This window comes from Lissotriton helveticus, chromosome 3_1 (assembly GCF_964261635.1).
Source record: "Lissotriton helveticus chromosome 3_1, aLisHel1.1, whole genome shotgun sequence".
Classification (NCBI taxonomy): Eukaryota; Metazoa; Chordata; class Amphibia; order Caudata; family Salamandridae; genus Lissotriton; species Lissotriton helveticus.
In genome coordinates, this window is record NC_136061.1 from 1,928,244,589 (window position 1) to 1,928,268,372 (window position 23,784).

The following is a 23,784-nucleotide window of genomic DNA, read 5'->3' on the forward strand; positions in this document are numbered from 1 at the left end:
TGGGGGGAATACCTAATTGAGAGAGACCGAAGATATCAAGGGATTGTAGGAAGGTTAAAGTGTGGGGGTCTACGCGGGATTCCAAATGAAGATTGAAGTCACCGAGGAGGGTGAAGTTGGGATAGTGGGACAAAAGGGATCCAAGAGTTTCATCCAAGGAATCTAGGAAGGGCGTAGCGTTACCAGGGGGGCGATAGACAAGACCTCCGGAAAAGGAGGTAGATGGGTTAATGTGGATTACAAAGCCTATGCTCTCACAGTCCTTGAGGGCGGCCAGGTCAAATGTGTGGCACCTAATGGATTTTCTAATAATGATAGCTAACCCGCCTCCCCTGCCAGCTGGTCTATCCCGTCTGTAGATGGTAAAATCAGGGGGAAGGGCAATTGCCAGATCTGGGTTGGATGAGTCATTGAGCCAGGATTCGGTGATAAACAGGGCCTCAAGATCATGGAAAAGTACGAGGTCATGGATGTCTTGTCCGTGGCACGCTAAAGATCTTGCATTAATAAGTCCGCAGCAGAAGGTAGTTGGTTTAAGTGGAAGTGGGGGGGGGTGGTCGTAGTAGATTGCCGGTGAGTGTCAGGGATGACCATCTACAGCGACGACACGAGAATGGGCCCCAAAGATGGTAGATGGGAGAATAATCCTTACAACTATGGCTAGCCGTTGACTGTCGTATGGAGAGTAGGTCGTTCGAATTGTACCTGGTTATTGGGTGGATTTGGGCAGTATGACCGGCTCTCGGCACGGTCTTGGCGCGGACGGGCGCAGACGGGCTTGGCTTAGGCGCGGCTTCGGCGCGCATCCGGCGCCCCCGCTGCGCCAGCCCGCTGCGCCGTCTGGCCGCCGTGCACATTTTATAGGAAGGTAGGAGGGCGGGAAGGACGGCCCGACGTGAGCGCTGTCCCCACCTGCCACACTCAAGATGGCGCCCACCGCCGCCGGGAATCGGCTGAGAAGCGGCTGGGCTGAACACGAACAATAAAGGTGTGTAGAGGTGTCAGAGTACCTACAATTTCAATTCCCCTTTTTCTGATATCCCCCACATAAAAAATAAGGCGGTTTTAAAAATTAATAAAAACGCTCCAGATACACTTTTTACCAATACGCTATTCCAATATCACATTCTTAAGATTGCTCTGCAGCTCGCAGCCCCAGTTCCCCTCACCAGGGAGAGCTTCTGAAGGCCTCACTTACTGTTTTTGCTATGCCTTACATATTTGGATTCTGACACAGAGAAGGCAAAGCTGCACGAGTGATCCTCTGTACAGCTTGGTGCGATGGGGCGCACTGCACAAATGGTATCAGCCGCTGCTCTGTTTTTCAATGTAAACGTGCACCAAATTAAAGATTCAGAAAGAGCTAATCCAGCTAGATGCTCCTTTAACTTCCGGTTGCGCATTCCACCAACGCCCCTGCTTCACCATAGGCTTTCTGACGTCGACTTACTTAGTCAGTTTCTGGGAGGCAGGGCAAATTAATTTTAGTGCTATCAGACTTTGATGAATTACACAAGTTCTCAGGGACCTGGCGCGTGTTTAGTCGGTCTGAATAAAATGTTGTGCAACAACAAATTGTTTCTGTCAGTACCCACAGAAATGGAGCTGATGATTCAGCAGCAATCTAAAATAAAACACTAGAAATTATGGACCACTGCCAAAACCACATCCAGAAAAATGTCCCGATCTTACAGCGATGATTAAAAAACACAGCCACTCCAACTGAAGAACACAATGGCACGCGCTAGATAACATCACAAGACAGCAGTGATCTCTACTGAGTCCAAAGGACAAGTAACCCTCTGCCTGTGCACGCCATTAATACCCAGACCTGAAGCTTCCATGATACTGGAAGCGCTCTGCGACATCACGCCAGTGTGGTTAACCTGGGTGGATTCATTTAAGGTTATATTGTCTATACAGTAAAAGTCCTTAAATACCCATAAGACCCCTTGTGCTACGACACCACAGAAATAGCTCAATTAATAGACAGTACTTCCTCAAAAATGCAGGACTGAATGGACAGAGCCTTGCAGACTGTTTGAGATCCCAAAACGATGTTCATAAACAGGGTCAAGACAAGTTTTTAATGCCTTTCTGAAAGTTCTTTGCCCGAGTACTTCTCAGCTTTAAAGGTGAACAATTCCACAAAACAAGCGGTCTGAAAATGATGTACCACTTGTATCTGTTTTTCTTATTATGGGTGCCTTCAGTTGTAGGGTATTTTGGCATCTTAAAGACCCGAGGGGTTACAGTGTGGGAGTTGTTTTACCATAAGAAAAAGAGACTATATAACAACTTGTGGGTTATGCACAGCGCTTTGAAGTTGATTTTTTAGGTAATCTGAAGACACTGAAGGGCACAAAATCTCAAGAGGCCTGATCTCTGAATTTAAGTCCTGTGAAAAGACAGCACTCCAAAGCTTCTGCATGCATGCCATTACATAGGATGGGAAACCCCAAGACACCCAAATGGCATAGTCAATGCAAGGAGCACAAAACCAAAGACAGTACTGACTATTTGATGATATATCAAAAAGTGTCACAGTTTTGCAACGACCACAGATGGGTATAGTTTGGTTTTACCACAGCCGACGGTTGAGGTTACAGAGAGATTTGTTGGATACGAAAGATATGTATGCTGTGGACTTCTGACACAGGGTGACAGTACTCAAGATGCAGCCTGTTCACCCAGTCCACAGCGGAGTGTGTATTTTACTTGGAATTAATGTTACATCTACCAGGATCTGCATATTGCTGGCTTACTTATATAACAAAAAACAACAATGAGAAAAGCTGTGTATGTAGCCATTAAAAAAAATGGGTAAATGTGACAATGTAGAAGAACGTTCTTATAAAAAAGGAGCTGCACCAGTTTAGGACAGTACCTCAAATGCATTGCTGGGCTGACCTCTACCCGAGGCTAGAAAGGTCCACTCCATAAAGAGTGGACATAGATTTAGGAGTAATTTCCCTGGTCAATATCGGATCTCAGGGCATTACAAATTAACCCCACCACTGGCTGAAACACTGATAAGGCAGGCTGCAGCTGATTCACCAAATTTCTATTATCGATATAAGGGTCCCCTTGTGTTATGGCTGTCCTTTCTAGATGTTTGACTGGGTAAGGGCATTAGACACGAGACCATCACAAGGCAGGACTGAGTCATCCATCGAGGACTACTTCAATGAAAGAAACACTCTTGCCATTTAACTTTCTGGTGCAAACACAAGGAGATGGAAGGAATGCTTGGATACACGTCAGACACTGGGTCCAGTCGGGGACACATTCCAGACCATTGTTTTTCACTCACTGAGCTCCTCTAGACAAAGATTCGCCTTTGAAAATCAGTCCTGGTCCTGCTCCAATAGGTACAGTTCAGCTCGAACTGCAAGGCCAAGTTCCTTACGCACTCAGGGCATCCACTGGAAAACAATCCAATGATGGAAGGAATACTTGAATTCATCTAAGACACTGGCATGGCGATCGCTCTGGCCACATTCTAGACCATTGTTTTTCAACCACTGTGCAACTCTAGACAGAAACAAGCCTTATACAAATCAGCATTGGTCCTGCTCCATAAAGGAACAGTCCCCGACAAAATTCCTGAGGCACTGCCAGAGAGAAGCAAATTGTTGATTAGTTTTAGGAAATAACTCATATTGCAGAGTGATTAGCTACATTTTCAAAGACCAGGGCACACATCTAACGCTCAGCACACATATTTACATGGGTCATCTAAGATCTGGAAATGTTCCATAAAATGTGGCATACAGGAGGTCAACAAAGTAGGGTTTTGACCAAAGAACCTGTACATGAGGATTGGTTATTACAGCAAGCTAAAGGAAGACTCCAATATCTATTTTTCATATTGGAAATCATTAAAAAACACTGTTGAGGCAATCCCACAGTTATCGTGAAGCTCTTGAGTAAGCACCCTGTCAAATTGAAGAAAATGAAAGCCCTACAAAAGTCTTCAAGGCTCTGACAGTTTTAACACCTTGGGGGCCACAAGACTTACCAAGAGGTGGCCCCTAACTAGAAACATGTGACGGTCTGGAAAAGAAATGCACATGGCCAAGCTCAGTTGAGGTCACACACGAGGTCCAGACAATGAAAATGTTCTCGGCTATCCTGCAGGCACGCAGATAGGCATGCGCGCTCCTTTCTGCCCCTATTCCGTTTGGATATGGTGCCTCAAAACAACACGTTGTACATTGTACATAGTGCTTTAAATGGAAAAAAATAAGTGCAGGTACTCATTAAATTGAGTTAGGGGCGTGGCTAGTGGGCGGGGTAAGACATGATGATTGAAAACACTTCTATTGAGTATTCATTTTGCCCTTGCATTGCCCTTAACAGTTGTCTCAAACTTTCCATATGTGCAGATAAACAGGTGCATATGCTAATAAAGGGGGTGTGAAGTACTTCTGGGAGCAATGCAAGGGGCTTCTAAAGCATTAATTCAGCTGAGCATTCAACAGCACTATTAGCACTTTCAGGCTAAGAGTCAATGTGCAACAGTATGAAAGAGACTGGCATGGCATCATTAAGAATATGTGCATTTCTTTTCACATACCTCCCGGGTGTCCTGATTCTCTTCCTCTCTGATTTAGTTTCTGTCTCACACACAAACATACACACAAACAGGTAGACGCAAACAAACAAGCAGACAAATACGTTCCGTCAATCTTCACATCTCTAATCTCTTGATCCCTCCTCCACTCACTTCTCTCCCATTTGTATCCATTTCTCTCGCTGCCCCACTTTCTTTACCCCAAAGGTATCCTATAATCCTCTACTATCACTGTTTCTATTTTTAATCTGCCATCTCTGTGCCTCTCTTACTCTTTCCATAGCTGTCTCAATCTCTGTCTGTGCTTACCCCTTCTGTCTCTATTTTGTCCCCCTTTTTGGGTCTCGCTGGCAATGCATCCTGCAAGGATGCATGTGTCCAGCTGGAGACGTATAGCGATCAGTCTGGGGGGAAGGAGGACAAGAGGGTGTACGAGCTTTTTCTCCTGGATTCTTGTGCGCGAACGCGCACGTCGCGTCCCGCGCCATACACATGCGCGCGCAGACAGACACTCGCTCACACACCCCCTCCCCCACAGTCACACACACGCACTCCAAGACACATACACACACACACGCACGCACGCACACACACATACACAGCCCGCCCCCTCCCTCCCCCCCGCACGCGCGCGCGCACACACACATGCTCCCCCCGCAGCTCAGCAACCCACTCACCGGCTTCCTTCGTGCGGCGGCTCTCCTCAGCTGCAGGGCCCGGCAGCAGGACTCTTCCCTCCTTCGGCACCGGGGCGCAGGGTAGGCTCCTGCCTGCTCCGGTGCTCCAAACAATCGCGGCTCTTCCGTGGGAGGCGAGGTAGGCTCCTGCCCTCCTACTTCCTGTTTCCGGTTGTCGCGCCGGCCTGCCTGACTTCCTGGTCGCAGGCCGGCAGAGTGACGAGGATGTTTGATTTGCGGTATTTATTTATTTATTTATTTATGCATTTTTATATAGCGCGGACTTTACCCGAAGGCGGTATTTATTTATTTATGTATTTATGCATTTTTATATAGCGCGGACTTTACCCGAAGGCGGTATTTATTTATTTATGTATTTATGCATTTTTATATAGCGCGGACTTTACCCGAAGGCGTCAGAGCGCTTCACATTAGGAACAGAAATGAAACATAATGAGAAACATTACAAAAGAACAGGTTGCAAAAACATACGTTACTTACATAAGGTAATAGTGACAATCGTGAGCAAACAAAATACATGAGGTAGTAAAAACTATGAGCAACCAAAAATACATGAGGTAGTAAAGGTAATAGTGACAATCGTGAGCAAACAAAATACTTGAGTAAAAATTGTGAGCAACCAGAATACATGGGTAGTAAAAGTAATAGTGACAATCGTGAGCAAACAAAATACTTGAGTAAAAATTGTGAGCAACCAAAATACATGAGGTAGTCAAAAGTGCACAAGAGGAAATGAAAGTGACAAGTGTGCAGTTATAAGAGAAAACAGAGTATAATTAGAGGTATAGTCCTGCAATAAGTGCTAGACACTCAGGCTCAGGAACAAGCGTTACATGGGCAAGGTGGCACTTGTGCAAGTATCAAAGGCAAAGACATGTGAGAGGTAGCAGCCGTGTGTTGCAAGGGCAGAGTGGTGTGTGCATGTTACAAAAGGGCACCGAACACCAGTACATGGAAAATACTGCAAAAAGGCAGACCCTCCAATCACAGGCATACACTGGGAAGGCACTTCCATGGTCATGGAAAGTAGAAATTATCAGTAGTGGGAAGTCTTCCTCACAAATAGCAAGAGGACGTAAATTACTTTTGGAGGTGTCTCTGGAGGAGGAGAACTTTGAGGTCCCTTTTGAAGGCCTGGGAGGAGGCGGTGGTCCGGAGCTTTTTTTTGTCCTCTCGCGGTTTGTAAATACAAAACATATTGCATTACAAATGCTATAGGTATCACATTTGCGAAAGTTATAACTATTGGCATTGTAAATGACGAAGCTATTAATTTAGCTATTTAAAAAAAAAGAAACATAAATAAAAACTTTGCCATTTACAATACCAATAGCTCAAACTTTCCTAATGCGAGACCTAATGCATTGCAAATGCTTGTTAACTATACTCTGCTCATTCTATCTCTGCCCCCTCACTCTTCACCTTCTTTCACCCCACTCTCCTTCCTCTTCCCTCGGCAGAAGGCCACACTGCCGGAGAGCTTGCAGTGGCAGACGGTGCACACTGGAGGATCATGAGCATGCGCAGACTCCAGCAGGGTAGAGGTCAGGGGAAGAACAATACTGGGCTCTGATGGGCAGGTCAGTAGACCTCCTCTCACCTCACCTGGGCTCCAGGCAGGCCACCACCTTTTCCCAGCCAATGTCCCAGTAGGTGGAGGGGGTTGGGTGGATTTCAGTAGCAAGTGAGTCATGCCTCAGCGGGAGGCCAAGCGGTTAAATGGCACGTCACTTATGCTCTCTTACCTGCCACCCATTCAGGCTGCACCCATCACTGTGCCCCCCTGGCAGCTGATGTGCAATACACTATGAAGACGACCCTGCATATAGGCCCATCAGGGGGCAGGTGAGGACAATGAAAGCTTCGGGCAGCAGAGGCACACTTGCCCCTGCGTCAGGCCTCCAGCAGGCCGTTCAGCTGAATGAGACAGACATAATCCAAAACGGCAAACATGCTGTTAAATAAACGGGCCACAGCTGGCCCTCAGGCATCGGCCCAGTGCCCACTTAATCAATCCGAGTACCGGTACTCTCCTTGGCAATGGAAAAGGGCCGATACTCAGCTTAGTAAAAACAAGAAGTGCCGTTACTCAGTACCTGTGAGTACCGGCCCATTTAAAGCACTGGTTGTACAGCTGTACAATACCGCCCCTCATCCTCACTGCTCTGCCCTGTGGTGGCTCTTATGAGGCAGCAGACTAACCTCTAACCCCCAGATGCTTCAAGCATACATTTTGAGATTCCTTGTTTGCGAAAAATAAGGAATCGCAAATAAGGAATCGCAAAATGCAATGCATCAAGAAATTGCAAAAAAAATTGCGATTTCTTAAAATTCCCTAATTGCGACTCGCAAATTGCGAGTCACAATTAAGGAATAACTCCCCATTCATTCCTATGGGCCTAGAGGCCCATAGGAATGAATGGGAAGACAATCTCAATTTGCGAATCGCAAACAGCGATTCGCAAATTGAGATTGCGATTTCAAGGGTGCAGGGGTGTCCAAAGGACACCCTGTTGCACCCCTGAAATTGATATGTGCACATATGTTGCGCACACACATGCCCTATGTGTGTGCGCAACATGAAACTTTGAAAAATGCACTTTAGTGCATTTTTCAAAGTTTTTGCAAATTACCATGAAGTTGTACTTCATAGTAATTTGCGTGCACTATTAGCGAATTCGCTATTTTAAAAACTTTCATGCATTGCATTTAAGGAATCTCAATTTGAGATTCCTTAAATGCAAATAATCGCAATTTAGCGATTTCTAAAATTGCGATTTTTAATACCGCTCGCAAAGGGGCAGATTCTGAGAATCTCCCCTTTGCGAGCGGATTTTTGTTTGATGAATTTGGGCCTAAGAGCAAAGACGGGTCACATGTTCCCTTCATGCACGCCTTGCGCGGCCATGCTTTTCTCTCTGCTTCTTGCAAACTATTGATAAAAGCGTCACTACTGCAACTTGAAAGGGTATTTATCCCTCAATAGAGGTGTGGCCGATGTAATATGGGCGTGGCTTAAAACACAAGTTAAACATCTGTACTTCGCAGAGTGTGCTGCTTGACTGGTATTGTGATTCTTCTGTCATTGCCTCCAGATATATAACACAAGTCACATTACACCTACATCAAGCCTGGGCTAATGGCTTTGTCAATGGTTGTAAATTGCATAAGATAAATAAGCAACAACTATGTTTTTGTTGTATAAAGTATTGAAAATGTTTCCATTTTTGTGAGCGAGGCTGTTGTGGCGTAAGGCTAGAGCTGCCGACTTTCGCGCTGAGAAAACACGCTAGAGACTGACCAGCTCAACATCTGGTGACTCAAAAAAATGAATATGTGCTTGTGTGAAGTAACTGGTGCTCATGTAAAACGCTCCAGGGTTGCCTATATAAAACTGAAAAAAATACGAGTCTCCTTGAAGTTACATGTTATGTTATGTTATGTTATGTTATTGTAATTTGTAGAGCGCGCGTTTACCCGTGGGTGTCTTGGCTCTATGGACGGGTGGGGAAGTGTGCACTGACGGCTAATTCTGGAATAGCCAGGTCTTCAAGCCTTTCCGAAAGCCGATAAGAGAGGGAGACTCTCTAAGCTCAAGAGGGAGCGAGTTCCAGAGTTTGGAGGTGTAAAAATGAAAACTACGCACGCCCCATTGGACGGTGTGGGTTTTTGGTACCTGGAGAAGTTTAGCGCCCGAGGACTGGAGATTCCTGGTAGGTTCATACCTGGCCAGCAAGTTTTGAAAGAAGATCGGCCCTTTATTGTTAAGGGCCTTATAAGCTATGGACAGAGCTTTGAATTTAATCCGTTTCTCCACCGGAAGCCAGTGCAACTTGTGGATTTCGGCGGTGACTGAGTGGGTTCTGGGAATGTTGAGAAGCAATCTAGCGGCCGAGTTCTGCACACTTAGGAGTTTTTTGAGACACTGTTTTTGGGCATTTCCTAATAATCCATTGCAATAGTCCAGTTTGGACTGGATCAAGGCTGTGACAACAGTTTTTCTGGCATCTGCTGGAATGTATGGGAGAATTTGTCTGATCTTTTTGATGTGAAAGTGGCTTGCTGACACAGTAGCGTTGGTGTGGTGGATTAAGGAAAGTTTAGGATCCAACCACACCCCCAAGTTCTTAACTTTTTCCGCTGGTCTGGGGGGTTCACCCATCTCCACTGGCCACCAAAGGTTGCCCCAGCATGGTTGAACATTGCCAAAAGTCAGGATCTCTGTTTTAGAGGAGTTCAACTTGAGGCAATGGGTGTTCATCCAGTGATTGACCGAACGCGTGCAGGTTTGGAATTGTGCAGCGGGAGATGAATCTTTTTTTTGTATGGTAATGGCAATCTGAGTATCGTCAGCATAGGACGTGAGGCTGAACCCCGAGTTCTGAATTAGTGGGGCCAGCTCTGAGACATACACGTTAAAAAGTGACGGGCTCAAGGACGAGCCCTGAGGCACTCCACAAGGGAGGGTGTATGTATCCGATCGGTGGGCATCCAACTCGACCATGAGTCTTCTGTCTTTTAGGAAGGAGAAAAGCAGAGCCAATGCTGTACCCCTGATCCCTATTCTCACGAGCCGCTCATGCAAGAGAGAGTGGTCAACCGTATCAAATGCGGCTGACAGATCGAGGAGTATGAGCATGGCTGTGCCACCCTGATCCATGGCCACCCTGATCTCTTCTGTTGCCTTAATCAGTGCTGTCTCCGTACTATGTTCACGGCGAAAGCCAAACTGAGATGGATCCAGCAAATTGTTATCATTAATGAATTGTGTCAATTGAGAATTCATAATTGTATCTATTATTTTGGCTGGAAGAGGAAGCCTGGCAATGGGGCGATGATTATTTGGGTCAGTAGGCTCCAGTGAGGGTTTCTTAAGCAATGGGAGGATGGAGGTATCTTTCCAAATTGATGGAAAACAGCCAGTCTTAAACATGGAATTGAAAATATCTGTGAGAGCTGGGCTAACCACATCGCCGATTTCTTTAAGTATTTTCGGCGGGCAAGGATCAGAAGGGGATCCAGATTGAGAGTCTTGGATGTATCTGGCTACGGTCTCAACGGAGACGGGAGAAAAGGCAAGCAAAGTATTTTTGTTATGCTCACTACAGGTGAAATCTATCGAGGGGAAAGGGGTGGAATTCTGAAAGTTATTGAAAATGTTCAACACTTTCATCTTGAAGGCTGCAGCAAGCAGTGACCTGTGGTACCATGGCAGAGTGAAGACTTTTTTTTTTCACCCTGAGGGTAAAAATAAAAAGCCCGATAGGGACCCGTCTCGGCACCTACTTTCAGGGCCGGACTGGCTACCGGGCAGTTGTGTGTGCTGCCGTGCTGGGGGCTAATTTCGTTGATGGGGACCTGCGTGTGCAAAACGAAATTCGTTTTGCTTTTTTTATTTCAAATCGCACGCAGGTCCCCATCAACGAAATAAGCCCCCACAACAGAGAAATTAGCCCCTAGCTCAGCAGCATACACAACTGCCCGGTAGCTAGTCCGGCCCTGCCTACTTTTAAGAACTGCCGGTGCCGAGTACCCACAGGACCTGGCCCACTTAAAGCCCTGCGTTTATGGCACTTCGCAAACTCAAAGCGAAAAGGCCTGTATGCCTTTATAATTACTAACATAGTGTGTGATGCCACGAGGCTCGGACATCTCGCCAGACAGCTTCAGGGCCGGACTGGCTACCGGGCAGTTGTGTGTGCTGCCGAGCTAGGGGCTAATTTCTCTGTTGTGGGGGCTTATTTCGTTGATGGGGACCTGCGTGTGATTTGAAATAAAAAAAGCAAAACGAATTTCGTTTTGCACACGCAGGTCCCCATCAACGAAACGAAATTAGCCCCCAGCACGGCAGCACACACAACTGCCCAGTAGCCAGTCCGGCCCTGGACAGCTTATATCTTACCGGTCCACGGCTGAGCTGGGCCATTCCAGATTTGTTCTTTGTATTCTCCTACTTGTAGTTCTGATTTGTCTATAATACAAATCATTATTACAGGATCCTAATGAAAGTGTGCAACAATTCCTGGACCAGATAAACTAGTCACGTGCTGAACTGGAAAACGTTGTATGCTGTATGCTGGTGTTCACAAATCAACGGTCGCTGTTCTTGACTATGGCGCTGACTGGGGGTACGAGATTCTGGCCAATGCCACAAGTGACAGCAAGATTATCAAAAGTTTCTAAAGGAAAAGGTAGCCTGCCAAAAAAGAGACAAACGGACTCTACCTATCCAATTCGCTGAAGCTCCCATTCAGCAGTACACACTGCACAGAGGGGCAGCAAGACCCGGCTTCAAGTGTCAATACTTTGTTTTTATGGTCACCGACTTACAGCTTCTTAGCGCTGCGAGCAACATTTATAGGTGGAACTGGCTTTGTAAACCTTAGCAAGATGAACATTCGTGCCAACAAAGAAGGACATCTGGCAGATTGCTGGCTGCCCGTGGTCCACGAAGGAGACCCTCGTAAGAGGGTGGCCGCCTTAGTGCCACAAACAAGGTGTCAAGTGGTTTATTTCCAAATAATATTGCTGTATATTGCTGTATGTGGGATGGGGAGTGTTGCCAATATTGGCACTATGCCTGCAGCAGTCACAATCGCTTTTTACCTCGTTTTACAGCAACTGATACCAGTAGGCAAGGTGCATAAAAAATACCATATCAGGCAACTTAACCCCTCGAGTTACCGATATTTGCCTCTGAACAGCCCATGGAAAGGCAGCACACAAGACAGTCTAGTGGTAGAACCGCCCCCCTTGAGGGGTCCGCGCAGTGTCACTTCAGGTAGTGGGTGGGCACGGATGAGGTATAAGGGACTCTCCCCGCTCACCTAGCGGCCTCTTTGCCGCTGCCCTTGATGCCGTTTCCCTCCCTAACGCTTACCCGGCGCAAGGGCAAGGGTGGGGGAAGAAGTGTTCTAACTTGTTATTTTGTGTTGCAGGAGGAGTTACAGGGCGATCCAGAGGCTGTAAGGTACAGAGGGGTGCTCTCTGCAGGAGAACAACAAGGGTGCAAAGGCCAAAAATCCCAATGGATGTCCTTGCGTTGTCCCCTGGAAGAGCGATGGCGCCCCGCTAGTCCTACGGGCGGTTGTGGACCTGAGCAACCGGGGGTTGCCTGGAAACGCTCCGCCCCTTCGGGCGTGAGTAAGGGGGTGAACTGGCAGTCCACCGGTGGGAGGAGCTAAGCACTGATTATCGACAGCCACGTGTAATTGGGCACATCAGGTGGGCAGGTGGCGGTGGGGTTGCCTGCCCTTAGATCGCCCGTAAGATAAACCACCATGTTGGCATATTGATTATGCAAATAAACCTGCAGCAATTTTCTCCACAAACAAGGTGTCATGTGGTTTATTTCCAAATAATATTGCTGTATATATTGCTGTATGTGGGATGGGGAGTGTTGCCAATATTGGCACTATGCCTGCAGCAGTCACAATCGCTTTTTACGTCGTTTTACAGCCACTGATATCAGTAGGCAAGGTGCATAGAAAATACCATATCAGGCACCTTAACCCCTTGAGTTACCGATATTTACCTCTGAACAGGCCATGGAAAGGCAGCTCAGGCAGGCGTAGATATGTGGTGGCTTTAGGTTGAAGATGGGAGGGTGGCTGGGTGAGCACACAGTGGCACCAGAGACAAAGGTATGGTCCTTTTTTTCAAGCAAGGTATGAGGCGTCAAGAGAGAAAGAAATAAGTCAAGAAATGCTGGTAATGTCATTCTGTCTGCGGCAAAAGCTTTGGGATACACACCATAGGAGGTCCTCCCAACACCAGTCTGTGGGCCACATATATACCCAAAGCTTAGGGTGACCAAGCATCCGGGATTTGCCAGGACGGTCACCGTTTTTCAATAGCTGTCCGGGCAGATTTCGAGAAATTTAGCTCATGACGGTTTTTGGAGAGGATTGACTAAAAACGGCGGGAGGTGTTTTTTTATGTTTTACAAAGCGAGGATAGTTAGCAGTTGTTCCAAGAAAGCAATTTAATTCACAGGCAAGCTACTGGGTTAAAAAAAAAGCATCTTATGTATGTTCTTACTGCCTGTTTTGTAATTCTCTGCTGAGGAGCGCTGTCATTCTGTGCGCTCGCTTGGCGTAAAATTATAGTCCTTTTTCTATTTTTGTGAAATGTCCAGTTTTTTTGCTTTAAAATTCTGGACACCCTATCAAAGCAGAACTCAGCCCATTCATTGCTGGAGTAAATAATGTGGCGTCACAGAATGTAAACCATGTAAGTCATTAAAATACACATTTGGATAAACGCTAATTTTTAGGTGATTAATATATTGCGAAATCATAAACACCTATTGTTCCCAGTCAGTTCTACTACATTAATTTCTGGATGTGACTTGGGCGCTCTGCAGCTCGCTGGCGACCTCGAGTCCCCTTAAAGTTTAAGATGGGTCTGTGTCTCGTAGGCATACCTCAGATCTGCCAGACATCTGTAGCGGTCACGGAGTTAGACTAGCATTTAGGGACAGCCACTTTCCTCTTCCAAACTGCCACTTTGTAGAGCAGCATAATCTACTGGAAATATAAATCAAAGTGCAGAGTTTTGCATCTGAATTTACTAGTTTCCATCTTCACTGCAGTAAAAGAAGGGGTAAATAGAGACCCCCCACTCACCGCTGATTTTGCTCGTAAACTGAGAGGGCTTAGTGGGTGCACGCACCCTGGCCCCAACACCCCACCCATTCTCTGGCGCCCTCCAGGACAACTATCTCCCCCAACTTGGATGTCTACCAGAAGAAAAAGGCACCATTGCTCCTAGTTGTAGCATTCCAGTATTGGAACAAGGCATCAGAATGTTGGGTGAGTTCTGGGTGGGGGATTCTGTAGCGGCGGTTGGGAGATGCATTGATGTTTTCTTGGGACGTGGATGTTTAATCTGTCTTCTCTCTCAATGAACCTATTACTACAACCCACTTTGTGTCTTGGAAGTTACTACACTAGTGATGTCACGTCAAGATTAATGGCGGTGCGTCGAACTCTCCTGAAATTTCATTAGCAAGGTACAAATAATCTAGAACGTCGCAGCCAGACAAGTCCTAAACCTGAGCGAACGTGATTTAAAGATTGTATTTTTTTATATAGAGCAACCCCGAAAAAGGAGTGCTTTACAACAGAGAATATAGGATAGGGACCTGCGGACCTCACCATCTGCAGGCGGATGATAAATGAAATGATACATACAATAATGGGGCAAGTGAGTGGTACATACATTTGTGGTTGGCATTAGTAAAACCCTAGTGCTTTGAAAGCATATATACATTTGTAATCTCATTGACAGGACACGAGTCGGGCGTACACGCAGGTACACGGTGTCCTCCCACTCTTTTCACAGGGTGGACACCGTCTCCCCTGCCAAGAAGTAGGGCCTCACAGAAATATGCTGACCTTGCCCAGTGTCATTTTCAGACACCAGGCCACGTTCAGCAGCACGTGACATTGTCTGCTTTCCATTCCCAGCCGCAATGCAAGGGGCTTTTTTTCAGATAAAGACATAAGTTAAGGGGCCATCAGAGTTCCTTTTGATCAAGTATGGGACTAGAGGCGTCCTGGAACCTCACGAATGCATAGTGCCTGTATAGACAACAATCCCCACCCAATGCCAAATAGCATGCATGATGGAATAAATAAATATACAACACAATTTTTTGTTTGGGAAAAATATTGCTGCAGGTTTATTCCATACAAAAGTATGCAACATGGTGGGTTATATTACGGGCGATCCAAGGGCAGGCAGTAGTGACATACGCTGCCCTGCCCGCCTGTTGACCCAAATTGCACTGTGGCCAACCTAATCAGTGCTACCAATTATGATGTGATCCCCTTCCCTGGGATCATGTGGATCCCTGACCACCGTCTTACTCACGCCCCTTTCCGGGCGGAGTGTTGCAAGGCCAGCCCCCAGTTCTTCAGGCTTACAACTGCCCTAGGGACTAGCGGGGCGCTGACGAATTTCTTCCAGGGACCTGCCATGAGGACTCCTGGGATTTGGCACTGGCACCCCTATTGTGCTCCTGAAGAGGTACCCTTCTGTACCCTTATGCTTCCGGGTCACCCTGTAACTCCCCCAAAGCTTTGGAGGCAGCCCCCATCTCCTACAGAGCACTCCACCAAAACTGCTAATTTTATCACCTGCAACCCGATATTTCCAGTGCCTCGCTAGTGTCCAGTAGGAACAGATCCATGCCCACCTGTGACAAGTGCACCCCATCTTCGTCAAATTAACCTTTGGTGTTTGCCTGGATTAGACCTCCCATTGTACGGGAGCACATTGCCAACAGGAGATGGAACCCCAAGATCATAACAAACTACTGCTCTACTTTGAAACCACAGGATGTGTGTTATAATTAGTTGAGCCCCAGTGTGCAAGGCTATGCAATTACCTTTGGAGAGTGATTAAGCCATAGTTCACCTCATCCCCTACTTGACGAGTCCAACTAGGGGGTTCAAACTGATAACCAATTGCTGCCCCAGTTGCCCACAGCTTGTTATCTCTTAACAGGTACTTAAGAGAGGCATACTATACTTTCTTGTATATATACTAAGTGCATTCACTGTAAGAATGTCAGATGGGTTGGTCTGTCCCAGTATTTACACAAATAATAATTTAGATAGATAGAACTATTTTATTTCTTTTATAGCGCTACTCATCCCAATGCAATGTTAGAGCGCTTTACATAACATACACATTATCCATTCAAAATAAATCATGCAAGTGTGTAAATCAATTTACAAGATGTGTAACATGAGACCGTCAGGGTTACAAGGTATAGGAGTCAAATATCCCTCATAGATTACTGTGGTCTACCAGAAGGATTAACATTTATTAACTGCAAGGAAAAAAAGGATCCCTGTGTTCAAAGCAATAATACACTTACCTATCTACATAAAATACAAATCTGTGATCAGACTATTACATGATAGGCTCTCACTATTATTAATATTTCTTGAGATTTACTGCGCACCCCTGCAGCACATGCCTTAACCCCATAAAATATTTTAAAATACAGACTTTTCAACCAATTCAGAAAAATTGATCTACTATCACGCTTTTCCTTGCTGCCAATTTCTTTGTGGCAGGGTTTTAAAAAAATGTATTAGTTGAGGCCCAGATTTTAGGTAAGGATTGCGCCACTTTTGTGGCACAACCCGACTCCAAATCTCATTTGTTAAATATTCTAATGCACTTAAATGTACTCATGATGCACCCGATACCCATATTGTGAGATTTTAGTATCTGATGTCACTTCTTGTGATGTCACGTGGAATGTCACGCTTCGTGAAGTCATGTGCTTTTGATGGCAAGCGTCATGATGTCACTTGCATACAGCCTAACTTGGTCAGTCCTCCCACTTCTTTTTTTAGGACTTGTGCCCTGCTCATTGAATATATCTCGAGAACAGCAGTACAATAATAAGATAAATACATCTATAATATGCAGCAGTTGTGAAAAGATAACGGGGTTAGTGTGTGTGCTGTGCTACATGAAGGAGACATGGAGTGTGGTGTTAAAAATATGATCCTGTGCTCAAGCTTCCGCACTGGTACCAGCAGCATAAAGAATCTCCTTCATTGTCCACTGCATTGCACCCTTGGCAGTCCATGGGATGAGACCAACCTGGGTATCCTCTACATTCAGACTGTGTGCTCAAGGGAGGGAGGGGGAATCTTAAATCTGATTAGCTCCACTCCTGTTAATACCCCTTTTGAAAAAAAAAACCATCAAGAATGGTCTTCTTCAAAAATCTGGACTCAAGCAATCAGACTACAAACTCTAACTGGTCTGTACATACAGCATGGAACATGATATTGTACGTTCATTTTGCTTACCACTCCACGTGTAAGTCGCAGCAACATGCCAAAGTGCCATGTCTGAGTACTCTCGCTGGAACTCGCAAATGGCCCCAAAACACGAAACTTCTATCAACACACTTCTCATTCATGCACAATAGATGGAGTAACTTCCTACTAAACCATCTGCAAAGCCCTTCGGCACCTTGGAATGAGGTATGAAAGTGCCATAAAAGCCTGTAGTATTAGACAATAGACCACTTGAAGGGTGTGGGCACCAGCTCTATTGGCTTTGTAAATGTTTTTATAGCCATGTTGAATGGCAGCGCAGTGCTCTGCAGCATGCCACATTTATAGGTGGAACTGGCTTTGTAAACCTTAGCAAGATGAACATTCGTGCCAACAAAGAAGGACATCTGGCAGATTGCTGGCTGCCCGTGGTCCACGAAGGAGACCCTCGTAAGAGGGTGGCCGCCTTAGTGCCACAAACAAGGTGTCAAGTGGTTTATTTCCAAATAATATTGCTGTATATTGCTGTATGTGGGATGGGGAGTGTTGCCAATATTGGCACTATGCCTGCAGCAGTCACAATCGCTTTTTACCTCGTTTTACAGCAACTGATACCAGTAGGCAAGGTGCATAAAAAATACCATATCAGGCAACTTAACCCCTCGAGTTACCGATATTTGCCTCTGAACAGCCCATGGAAAGGCAGCACACAAGACAGTCTAGTGGTAGAACCGCCCCCCTTGAGGGGTCCGCGCAGTGTCACTTCAGGTAGTGGGTGGGCACGGATGAGGTATAAGGGACTCTCCCCGCTCACCTAGCGGCCTCTTTGCCGCTGCCCTTGATGCCGTTTCCCTCCCTAACGCTTACCCGGCGCAAGGGCAAGGGTGGGGGAAGAAGTGTTCTAACTTGTTATTTTGTGTTGCAGGAGGAGTTACAGGGCGATCCAGAGGCTGTAAGGTACAGAGGGGTGCTCTCTGCAGGAGAACAACAAGGGTGCAAAGGCCAAAAATCCCAATGGATGTCCTTGCGTTGTCCCCTGGAAGAGCGATGGCGCCCCGCTAGTCCTACGGGCGGTTGTGGACCTGAGCAACCGGGGGTTGCCTGGAAACGCTCCGCCCCTTCGGGCGTGAGTAAGGGGGTGAACTGGCAGTCCACCGGTGGGAGGAGCTAAGCACTGATTATCGACAGCCACGTGTAATTGGGCACATCAGGTGGGCAGGTGGCGGTGGGGTTGCCTGCCCTTAGATCGCCCGTAAGATAAACCACCATGTTGGCATATTGATTATGCAAATAAACCTGCAGCAATTTTCTCCACAAACAAGGTGTCATGTGGTTTATTTCCAAATAATATTGCTGTATATATTGCTGTATGTGGGATGGGGAGTGTTGCCAATATTGGCACTATGCCTGCAGCAGTCACAATCGCTTTTTACGTCGTTTTACAGCCACTGATATCAGTAGGCAAGGTGCATAGAAAATACCATATCAGGCACCTTAACCCCTTGAGTTACCGATATTTACCTCTGAACAGGCCATGGAAAGGCAGCTCAGGCAGGCGTAGATATGTGGTGGCTTTAGGTTGAAGATGGGAGGGTGGCTGGGTGAGCACACAGTGGCACCAGAGACAAAGGTATGGTCCTTTTTTTCAAGCAAGGTATGAGGCGTCAAGAGAGAAAGAAATAAGTCAAGAAATGCTGGTAATGTCATTCTGTCTGCGGCAAAAGCTTTGGGATACACACCATAGGAGGTCCTCCCAACACCAGTCTGTGGGCCACATATATACCCAAAGCTTAGGGTGACCAAGCATCCGGGATTTGCCAGGACGGTCACCGTTTTTCAATAGCTGTCCGGGCAGATTTCGAGAAATTTAGCTCATGACGGTTTTTGGAGAGGATTGACTAAAAACGGCGGGAGGTGTTTTTTTATGTTTTACAAAGCGAGGATAGTTAGCAGTTGTTCCAAGAAAGCAATTTAATTCACAGGCAAGCTACTGGGTTAAAAAAAAAGCATCTTATGTATGTTCTTACTGCCTGTTTTGTAATTCTCTGCTGAGGAGCGCTGTCATTCTGTGCGCTCGCTTGGCGTAAAATTATAGTCCTTTTTCTATTTTTGTGAAATGTCCAGTTTTTTTGCTTTAAAATTCTGGACACCCTATCAAAGCAGAACTCAGCCCATTCATTGCTGGAGTAAATAATGTGGCGTCACAGAATGTAAACCATGTAAGTCATTAAAATACACATTTGGATAAACGCTAATTTTTAGGTGATTAATATATTGCGAAATCATAAACACCTATTGTTCCCAGTCAGTTCTACTACATTAATTTCTGGATGTGACTTGGGCGCTCTGCAGCTCGCTGGCGACCTCGAGTCCCCTTAAAGTTTAAGATGGGTCTGTGTCTCGTAGGCATACCTCAGATCTGCCAGACATCTGTAGCGGTCACGGAGTTAGACTAGCATTTAGGGACAGCCACTTTCCTCTTCCAAACTGCCACTTTGTAGAGCAGCATAATCTACTGGAAATATAAATCAAAGTGCAGAGTTTTGCATCTGAATTTACTAGTTTCCATCTTCACTGCAGTAAAAGAAGGGGTAAATAGAGACCCCCCACTCACCGCTGATTTTGCTCGTAAACTGAGAGGGCTTAGTGGGTGCACGCACCCTGGCCCCAACACCCCACCCATTCTCTGGCGCCCTCCAGGACAACTATCTCCCCCAACTTGGATGTCTACCAGAAGAAAAAGGCACCATTGCTCCTAGTTGTAGCATTCCAGTATTGGAACAAGGCATCAGAATGTTGGGTGAGTTCTGGGTGGGGGATTCTGTAGCGGCGGTTGGGAGATGCATTGATGTTTTCTTGGGACGTGGATGTTTAATCTGTCTTCTCTCTCAATGAACCTATTACTACAACCCACTTTGTGTCTTGGAAGTTACTACACTAGTGATGTCACGTCAAGATTAATGGCGGTGCGTCGAACTCTCCTGAAATTTCATTAGCAAGGTACAAATAATCTAGAACGTCGCAGCCAGACAAGTCCTAAACCTGAGCGAACGTGATTTAAAGATTGTATTTTTTTATATAGAGCAACCCCGAAAAAGGAGTGCTTTACAACAGAGAATATAGGATAGGGACCTGCGGACCTCACCATCTGCAGGCGGATGATAAATGAAATGATACATACAATAATGGGGCAAGTGAGTGGTACATACATTTGTGGTTGGCATTAGTAAAACCCTAGTGCTTTGAAAGCATATATACATTTGTAATCTCATTGACAGGACACGAGTCGGGCGTACACGCAGGTACACGGTGTCCTCCCACTCTTTTCACAGGGTGGACACCGTCTCCCCTGCCAAGAAGTAGGGCCTCACAGAAATATGCTGACCTTGCCCAGTGTCATTTTCAGACACCAGGCCACGTTCAGCAGCACGTGACATTGTCTGCTTTCCATTCCCAGCCGCAATGCAAGGGGCTTTTTTTCAGATAAAGACATAAGTTAAGGGGCCATCAGAGTTCCTTTTGATCAAGTATGGGACTAGAGGCGTCCTGGAACCTCACGAATGCATAGTGCCTGTATAGACAACAATCCCCACCCAATGCCAAATAGCATGCATGATGGAATAAATAAATATACAACACAATTTTTTGTTTGGGAAAAATATTGCTGCAGGTTTATTCCATACAAAAGTATGCAACATGGTGGGTTATATTACGGGCGATCCAAGGGCAGGCAGTAGTGACATACGCTGCCCTGCCCGCCTGTTGACCCAAATTGCACTGTGGCCAACCTAATCAGTGCTACCAATTATGATGTGATCCCCTTCCCTGGGATCATGTGGATCCCTGACCACCGTCTTACTCACGCCCCTTTCCGGGCGGAGTGTTGCAAGGCCAGCCCCCAGTTCTTCAGGCTTACAACTGCCCTAGGGACTAGCGGGGCGCTGACGAATTTCTTCCAGGGACCTGCCATGAGGACTCCTGGGATTTGGCACTGGCACCCCTATTGTGCTCCTGAAGAGGTACCCTTCTGTACCCTTATGCTTCCGGGTCACCCTGTAACTCCCCCAAAGCTTTGGAGGCAGCCCCCATCTCCTACAGAGCACTCCACCAAAACTGCTAATTTTATCACCTGCAACCCGATATTTCCAGTGCCTCGCTAGTGTCCAGTAGGAACAGATCCATGCCCACCTGTGACAAGTGCACCCCATCTTCGTCAAATTAACCTTTGGTGTTTGCCTGGATTAGACCTCCCATTGTACGGGAGCACATTGCCAACAGGAGATGGAACCCCAAGATCATAACAAACTACTGCTCTACTTTGAAACCACAGGATGTGTGTTATAATTAGTTGAGCCCCAGTGTGCAAGGCTATGCAATTACCTTTGGAGAGTGATTAAGCCATAGTTCACCTCATCCCCTACTTGACGAGTCCAACTAGGGGGTTCAAACTGATAACCAATTGCTGCCCCAGTTGCCCACAGCTTGTTATCTCTTAACAGGTACTTAAGAGAGGCATACTATACTTTCTTGTATATATACTAAGTGCATTCACTGTAAGAATGTCAGATGGGTTGGTCTGTCCCAGTATTTACACAAATAATAATTTAGATAGATAGAACTATTTTATTTCTTTTATAGCGCTACTCATCCCAATGCAATGTTAGAGCGCTTTACATAACATACACATTATCCATTCAAAATAAATCATGCAAGTGTGTAAATCAATTTACAAGATGTGTAACATGAGACCGTCAGGGTTACAAGGTATAGGAGTCAAATATCCCTCATAGATTACTGTGGTCTACCAGAAGGATTAACATTTATTAACTGCAAGGAAAAAAAGGATCCCTGTGTTCAAAGCAATAATACACTTACCTATCTACATAAAATACAAATCTGTGATCAGACTATTACATGATAGGCTCTCACTATTATTAATATTTCTTGAGATTTACTGCGCACCCCTGCAGCACATGCCTTAACCCCATAAAATATTTTAAAATACAGACTTTTCAACCAATTCAGAAAAATTGATCTACTATCACGCTTTTCCTTGCTGCCAATTTCTTTGTGGCAGGGTTTTAAAAAAATGTATTAGTTGAGGCCCAGATTTTAGGTAAGGATTGCGCCACTTTTGTGGCACAACCCGACTCCAAATCTCATTTGTTAAATATTCTAATGCACTTAAATGTACTCATGATGCACCCGATACCCATATTGTGAGATTTTAGTATCTGATGTCACTTCTTGTGATGTCACGTGGAATGTCACGCTTCGTGAAGTCATGTGCTTTTGATGGCAAGCGTCATGATGTCACTTGCATACAGCCTAACTTGGTCAGTCCTCCCACTTCTTTTTTTAGGACTTGTGCCCTGCTCATTGAATATATCTCGAGAACAGCAGTACAATAATAAGATAAATACATCTATAATATGCAGCAGTTGTGAAAAGATAACGGGGTTAGTGTGTGTGCTGTGCTACATGAAGGAGACATGGAGTGTGGTGTTAAAAATATGATCCTGTGCTCAAGCTTCCGCACTGGTACCAGCAGCATAAAGAATCTCCTTCATTGTCCACTGCATTGCACCCTTGGCAGTCCATGGGATGAGACCAACCTGGGTATCCTCTACATTCAGACTGTGTGCTCAAGGGAGGGAGGGGGAATCTTAAATCTGATTAGCTCCACTCCTGTTAATACCCCTTTTGAAAAAAAAAACCATCAAGAATGGTCTTCTTCAAAAATCTGGACTCAAGCAATCAGACTACAAACTCTAACTGGTCTGTACATACAGCATGGAACATGATATTGTACGTTCATTTTGCTTACCACTCCACGTGTAAGTCGCAGCAACATGCCAAAGTGCCATGTCTGAGTACTCTCGCTGGAACTCGCAAATGGCCCCAAAACACGAAACTTCTATCAACACACTTCTCATTCATGCACAATAGATGGAGTAACTTCCTACTAAACCATCTGCAAAGCCCTTCGGCACCTTGGAATGAGGTATGAAAGTGCCATAAAAGCCTGTAGTATTAGACAATAGACCACTTGAAGGGTGTGGGCACCAGCTCTATTGGCTTTGTAAATGTTTTTATAGCCATGTTGAATGGCAGCGCAGTGCTCTGCAGCATGCCACAAGTAAAAAACAAAAAAGGTGTTCTACCGATGTTGTACACCAGCGTGGCTGCTGTTCAACATGGCTAATAGTTAGTGGCATAGAGGCGAGTGATGTGGAGTGTGGTAGAGTGGAATGGCAAAGAGTAGAGTGGAGTGGAGTGGCATAGAGTGCATGTATTGTAGTGGCATAGAGTGGAGTCATGTAGAGTGGCGTGCAGTGGAGTGGCGTAGAGTAGAGTGGAGAAGACTGATGTAGAGTGCATTGGTGTAGAGAGTTGCAGAGTATAGTGATGTAGAGTGCAGTGGAGTAGAGTACAGTGACAGAATTTAGCAATGTACAATGCAGCATCGTAGAATGCAGTAGCGTAGATTAGAGTGTTGCATAATGGCGTAAAGTTCAGTGTCATAGAATGCAGTGTTGCAGAGTAGAAAGTTGTAGAGGGCACGGGAATAGACTGCAGTGTGTATAGTACAGTGGTGCTGAGTAGAGTCCTGTGGAGTGCAGTGGTGCAGTGTACAGTGCAGCAGCATAGAGTGCAGCGGCGTAGAGTGCAGTGGCACAGACTGCAGCGACACAGAGTG

At 45.9% G+C, this 23,784-nt stretch overlaps 1 protein-coding gene across 2 annotated transcripts in view; it reads right to left on the reverse strand.

Annotated features, from left to right (window-relative positions):
* The window catches only part of FRMD5 (FERM domain containing 5), a 575,457-nt gene that overhangs the window by 335,886 nt on the left and 215,787 nt on the right, over positions 1 to 23,784 (reverse strand). The gene's annotated exons all lie outside the window — the stretch shown is intronic.